At 36.4% G+C, this 6,882-nt stretch overlaps 2 protein-coding genes across 2 annotated transcripts in view; both read right to left on the bottom strand.

Annotated features, from left to right (window-relative positions):
- The window catches only part of LOC134845180 (cytochrome b-c1 complex subunit 6, mitochondrial-like), a 350,323-nt gene extending 345,333 nt beyond the window's left edge, over positions 1-4,990 (bottom strand). The window contains exon 1 of the mRNA XM_063862073.1: positions 4,987-4,990. The gene's annotated coding sequence lies outside the window, so the exon portion shown is untranslated. The remainder of the gene's footprint in view (positions 1-4,986) is intronic.
- Positions 1-6,882, bottom strand: part of LOC134845178 (small ribosomal subunit protein eS4-like) — a 485,903-nt gene that overhangs the window by 333,505 nt on the left and 145,516 nt on the right. The window lies entirely within an intron of this gene.

Here is a 6,882-nt window from a genome sequence, read left to right as displayed (position 1 = left end):
GCTATGTGCTTTTTCTGGACATAGTTTTGATTCCGACCCATTCGCGAAGTGTGAAGGAACTGTGGCCTAGGCTGATTTTTTCAACGGGTTTTCTGATGCCTCCAGCGACGCTGTTCAAGGATGTTAAAGCCCTTTTAATCTTGGTTTGGATTGCGGGGAGATTTTTGAGAAAAACGAAGAGAAAGAGGTCTAAGCAGTGCTGGAAGAATATATTCTTAAACTTCCGCCGTTTGTTGAAGAAGTGACAATGAGTCAAATAAATGTTTTATTTTATGCACTGGGTTGTCCAGAGATTGTTTTGCTTCATGTAGAATTTGTTTATCCATATTCATGCTGAAAATTTCTCGCAGTTTCATTAATGTTAACACAACGGGATTTAGCGGGCGTAGTGCAATAGTACGAGTTTTGTTTTTCAACTTATTTCGCACATATTGGTGCCAATTTTGGGGCACCCTTACAGTTTTTGATAGCGTGAGCTTTGACATTCGATTAGTAATAATAAGTTGAACCGATAAAAAGCTACAGTTCATAGTTGGTCGATATTCCTTTTACCAAAAACTATTCGAGACCAATAAGATGGCAGTCGGAACATTCAGTGCTTCGCCCTGATACGAGCTGTCTTGTTTCATTTAATTTCCCATTATTTTAGAAATAGCGAAGAAATTGTTGCGGCTGTGATTTGCGCTGCAAAGTAAATGATTATACCAATTATGAAACCTTATAAATATTTTGTCTTGAACTTAAAACCAAAATACGCCTATTTCAAATACGAATTCAATTTCCTTCCCAATGAGCTTCAGTTTTGCTCATTGGTTAATCTGCAGTCAAGCCTGTCAAATTTAGCAGTCTATTTCAGCTACCATACCATATATGTTAAATCGCAACTGGTCAGAATAGATAGTGTGTTGGAAAGAAATACCGTGCAAACAAGCCAAAGTAGTATAAAATGTGCGTACAGCATGGTGTTGTATTCGTGCTTGCAAAGAACTCAGCTAAACAAGCGATAAGTTGGCCAAATATCTGCAAAAGCTTGAAAATAGTTTTACATGCAGACCAACTGAAATTAAACCATGCGTAAAAAGCCGTTGTTTGCATGATCAACTATATGACCTCAGAATTGCAAATTGTTATGGAAAAAACTTCGACCCAAATGCTCTTTTCTGAGCAGATAATTTGACGCTTCATTATCGTTTTTCATATCCAAAAGTGCCTAGCTCTTGGGATCAAGTTACTTCGGTGGTAAAACTAAAGAAAAAAAGATGGCGTTACACAAAACGAAGTTTCTAAAGTCATAAAAACTAAGAATTTAGAATTAATATTTTGATTTAATCAAGTATTTAGTGAATGCTAGCAGTGTTTTTGTTTCAGTTCGATAAGCAAGGGTAATGCAATTAGGTACTAGCTTTTTTCACAAAATATTTTGGTTCACAGAATGGTTAAAATAAGAAATGGTAATTTTACTCATGCATGTATATATAGCTCGTGCATGCCTGCTATGTAGGTAGTGTATGCAAGATCTTGTAATGCGATTTTTTGCGTTCATTTTCTGCTTATTGGGTATCAGCTTTAGTTCTGTCTGCTTACTTGCCGATTTTTTTCTCAGTTCTGGCCATATCATATGCTGTAGCTCTGGCAAGTTAGTTTGAAAAGCTCGAATCAAATTCTCCAACACTCGAGATAAAAAGTTCTAATTTTTCTTTTTTTGTTTTTTCAATGAAGGTTGGAGAGTTTGATTTTAATTTTTGAAATTAATTTGCCAGAGCAAAATCATATGATATAGCCAAAAATTAGAAGCAAACAAATTGGCAACTAAGCCGACAGAACTAAAACTGACACCCATTAAGCAGAAAATCAACCAAAAACTTTTGGTAACGCCGAAAAAATCGCATTACAAGATCTTGCATACACTACCTACATAGCCAGCATGCACGAGCTATATATACATAGTGCATGACTAAAATTACCATTTCTTATTTTAACTATTCTGTGAACAAAGTTAATTTGTGAAAAAAAACTAGTTCCTAGTTGCATTACCCTTGCTTATCGAAATAAATGGTGAAACAAAAACTGCTCTTTTTATTCACTAAATAATTGCTCTAAATTGCATGGGCAAGCTTTATTTTTTATTCTGGTTCCTCCCAAGAAAAAGCACACTTTTTTTATTTAAATCACTCAATTCTAAACTTCTAATTGTTAAACACCTTCCCAAATTTCGTTTTGTGTCACGTAATCTTTTTCTTTCAAACTTTATCACCGCACGCACATAACTTGATCCCTAGAGAAACAGCATTTTAGACATGATAATGATTTTTTTCAAGAGATTTTGCATTGATTTAAGTGCTTCCCAGTTTTTGAAAACGATGAAATTGAGGCGTTGAAATACAAATTTGTAAGTTTTATATGATATCAAAAGTAACAAAAAAGCTCTTTGATAAGTTCTGCTCAAAGTTTTGAGATTTTGTTTCGAAATGTCAACTTTTGTTTTTTTCCACTGTTTTTCCCGAGAATCAGATTGTTGCTTTCTCATCGTGTATAAATTTTACGTTTTTAAGTTGAAGTTTTTGCAGCGTTATTTTATTTCATAGTCTTTCTTTTGTTTTTATAGGCCTAGATATAGGTCAAAAACTCAAAATTTTTTATTTTTATTTTTGACTTGTTAATTTTTGTCTTCAAAGGCACTGGTTTAGTTTAAATTTTTCGACAAGAGAAAAAACTGCTATTTCGCTCTTTCAGTTGGGCAAAATGAACTACATAACAGAACCTTCTCCCCTTGTGGCACCTTCTCCCCTTGTCTCCCCATAGGAAAAGGGGGCTGCATTACAAGATAAATTTTCCTATTTTGAATTAGTTAATTATAGGATTGGCAGTTTTTGCTAGGTGCCATAAGGATGACTAGTTAATAAAATCCGGTAGCTGTGTAGATATGGGGCACTATCTTTGGTAACGAATAGCTTATCAAACAAAATTGAATGCAAATCCAATCACAGGTAGAATTTTTTTTTTTCATTTTCAGTCAAAACGGTTTCGTTTAAACCAATACCACCATGATAAAGCAAAAATAAAAAATGGAAGATACAGATTTTTATTTAAAAGAGCAGTCTTGTAAAATTGTGTCTAAAAACTTGCTGTTAAGCTTTTATTATTTAAATCACTCAATTCTAAACTTCTAATTGTTAAACACCGTCCCAAATTTCGTTTTGTGTCACGTAATCTTTTTCTTTCAAGTTTTATCACCGCACGCACATAACTTGATCCCAAGAGAAACGGCATTTTAGACATGATAATGGTTTTTTTCAAGAGATATTTTGCATTGATTTAAGTGCTTCCCAGCTTTTAAAAACGATGAAATTGAGGCGTTGAAATACAAATTAGTAAGTTTTATATGATATCAAAAGTAACAAAAAAGCTCTTTGATAAGTTCTGCTCAAAATTTTGAGATTTTGTTTCGAAATGTCACATTTTGTTGTTTTCTTCCACTTTTTTTCTCGAGAATCAGATTGTTGCTTTCTCATCGTGTATAAATTTTTACGTTTCTAAGTTGAAGTTTTTGCAGCGTTATTTTATTTCATAGTCTCTCATTAGTTTTTAAGGCCTAGATTCAATTCAAAGTAATGGCACAATGCTTTTTTTGAATTATTCCTAATAAAATGTCAAAAATTCTCAAAATTTTTTATTTTTATTTTTGACTTGTTAATTTTTGTCTTCAAAGGCACTGGGTTAGTTTAAGTTTTTCGACAAGAGAAAAAACTGCTATTTCGCTCTTTCAGTTGGGCAGAATGAACTACTTAACAGGAACTTCTCCCCTTGTGGCACCTTCTCCCCTTGTCTCCCCATAGGAAAAGGGGGCTGCATTACAAGATAAATTTTCGAAATTTGAATTAGTTAATTATAGGATTGGCAGTTTTTGCTAGGTGCCATAAGGAGGACTAGTTAATAAAATCCGGTAGCTGTGTAGATATGGGGCACTATTTTCTGTAACGAATAGCTTATCAAACAAGATCGAATACAAATCCAATCACGGGTAGAGTTTGTTTTTTTCATTTTCAGTCAAAACGGTTTCATTTTAACCAATACCACCATGATAAAGCAAAAATAAAACGGTACAGATTTTTATTTAAAAGAGCAGTCTTGTAAAATTGTGTCTAAAAACTCGCTGTTAAGCTTAGCTTTTTTTATCAAAATTTTTCTTCCCATTTTCAGCACTTCAATACCAAATCCACGTCAGTGGCGTAGAGGAGGCAAACAAGCAACTTTGTTTACCTTTTTTCTTTTGTATTCTTGACGTTCTACCAGAATTTTTTTTTAAAAACAGTAGATTTGTTTGGCATCCTGACATGCATTATATTCAAATTCTAACCAGAAATTTTCCGAACAAAACACTTTAAACAACATTTTGTCCATGGAAAATACACTCTTCCCATTATACACACATTGGTAATTTAGTAGCATGTGTCTAACAGTTTTTGGTGGCCAGTTAATGATTAATGTGAGAGCACATAGTGGAGATGGTAGCACGTAAGGCTCGAACTCAGATCGGCGATTCAGTGCCGTCAGATTGTAAGGTTTTTCTGTTGAAACCTTTTTTTGGGCATTTTAATAAATTATTTTTTTTATGTTGCCGTTGGAGCTACCTTTTGCAGTTTTCGTGCTTGTGTTTGCAAAATTTAGCTTTGCCTCTGGGTCAAAAGAAATGAGCATTTATTTTAAGCGGAATATTTAATCGATGATAATCTTTTTCCTGTGTGAAAGAAGAGATGAACTACACATAGCCAAGTAGTTTTTTAATGGCGCTAAGCAATCAGAGTTTGAGGTATTTAAACAGAGGAATTATGTTTCTTGAGAGGGTCGAAAATCTTTTTCGCAATAGTAAATTGCCAATCCAATTGAATATGTTACCTAACTTAATATTGCAAAATATAGTCAAAGAATGAGGAATTGAGGTGATACCGAAGGTGACAGACACACCGTTGGCTGGTACCTGCAGGTATTTAATAAGCACCGATAGAGTGAAAAATGATTGACATGTGAACTAATTTACTAAATGATGACGAATTGAAACAGATTGAAATAGCACTATATGACATTTCCTCTCTTGTAAAAAAATTTGAAAAATTGTAAAAACTGAATGACTAAAAACTGCACATATGTATATTGATTGATGATAATTTTAAAGTACTCAAAAAGTACAAAATTGACACTGCTGCATCTAGAGTTTTAACAACATAAACACCGCCGATGGCGATGAACAAATTGAGTTTTCGGAAGACCTTTGAACAGTGCAACCAGCCCTCTCCCTGGACTTCATGAAAATTTTGAACAAGTTTTAAGTTTTTCGGTTTTCTCGGTACTTCTTACTATTTCTTTCCTTGGTCGGTTGGTTTTGTTATCTGATCTATCATCGCCCCCATCTTTGTGATCGCCATTCTTTTTGGCCCGCTTCTCCGAGACGTCGTTGTTTCTCCGCTATCCTTAGAGTCCTGGCTGTTATACGACACTAGTCGCTGTTTTCTTTCACTTTTCTTCTCTGTCGTAGTATCGTCCACCTTTTTTTTCTCTCGTTTCGCTTCATTTGCCTCCTTTTCCGCAACTACGTTTTCCTCCGGTTCCACTAAATCCGTTGGCGTTTGTAAATCCGTTGGCGTTGCTGGCACTGCTGGCAGGGAAACCCCCGGAACAGTTTCGGGTTCTGCCCTCTGCAATGTGGCCGATGCCACTGCTGCCCATTGCTCCTCCGGTTCAGGTGGTTCTCCCTCCGATTCTGGCAGATACGTATGCCTGCTGCCCCCCTTTCGACTGATGGACAGTGGTACGTTTTCACTATCGTTCTCTTATTCCGACTCGCTAATCCGCTTATCGGTTGGAATCGGCGGCTCGTGGCAGACTGACTCAGGATTTCTCGGTTTTGTAATCTTGCTATTGACTTTCGCTTTCCTTTTCTTTAGCTCCTTCTGTTTAACAACTTTAGGTGTAGGCGGCTGAGGAAGAATGACAGGGACCTTCTTGGCTGTTTTCTTGGACAAAGCCACTGCTAATTTCCTAAGAACAACGCCCTTGCTTAGAGTTATTGTGTGATTGCTTGTTGATTTCACCGTAGAGGTTAATTTCCTATACCATTGGAGATTCCGATCTCCCGTGCGCTGGTACAACTGGCCTGACAGGCCTGGTTTCGGGTTCACCGTGTCCGATTTGCGAACCAGAGGTTCTTCCTGTTGGTGCAACTGCTTCTCCTCAGTGAGCTTCCTAGGGTGGTTTCTGTTCTTGATGTCGCAGAACAAGTCCGAACGAACACCCCAATTATTGTCTGCCGGGTGTGGTAGGTCCTGCACCGTGGGATCGTTATTATCTAAACATGACGATTTCTCTCTTAGTGCTCTTCGCCAATTCAAATGCTGAAGCGAAGGTTTTTTCGTGAGACTTCTTAAGACAGTATTAGATTCCCGCCCATGATGAGCTGCAAATAATTTGCAATTTAGTCGTGGCGTTAACTGAAAACCGAAGAGCCCCAATTGCTCGCTCCAACATATTTCCCAATGCCTCAGGATTTTACTCCTTCGCGTACGTGAGAATCGAATTTTTCAAGCTTCCTATCGTTCTCTCCACACATCCCGTAGAGCGATGGTCATTTAGTGGTGATTTTATGATTTCGATTCCTTTCGTGTTACAAAACCGTTTAATTTGATTAGACATGAAATTTGTTGCCTGATCTATTTGAATCCTCCGGGGCACATCGTGGGTCACGATATAAGTTTTCAAAAATTTCAATATTTTATCAGATTTATTATTTGCACACACCATAGCCGATGGCTAACAAAAGGACAGGTTCACTGCTACAATGAAATTTTTTCTCGACTCTTTCAGATAATTAATGGGACTAAGGTTCTA

This window comes from Symsagittifera roscoffensis, chromosome 4 (genome assembly GCF_963678635.1).
Source record: "Symsagittifera roscoffensis chromosome 4, txSymRosc1.1, whole genome shotgun sequence".
In the NCBI taxonomy this organism is placed as follows: domain Eukaryota; kingdom Metazoa; phylum Xenacoelomorpha; order Acoela; family Convolutidae; genus Symsagittifera; species Symsagittifera roscoffensis.
Note: the sequence above shows the minus strand (reverse complement) of the source record. Positions and strands in the feature narration are given on the sequence as shown.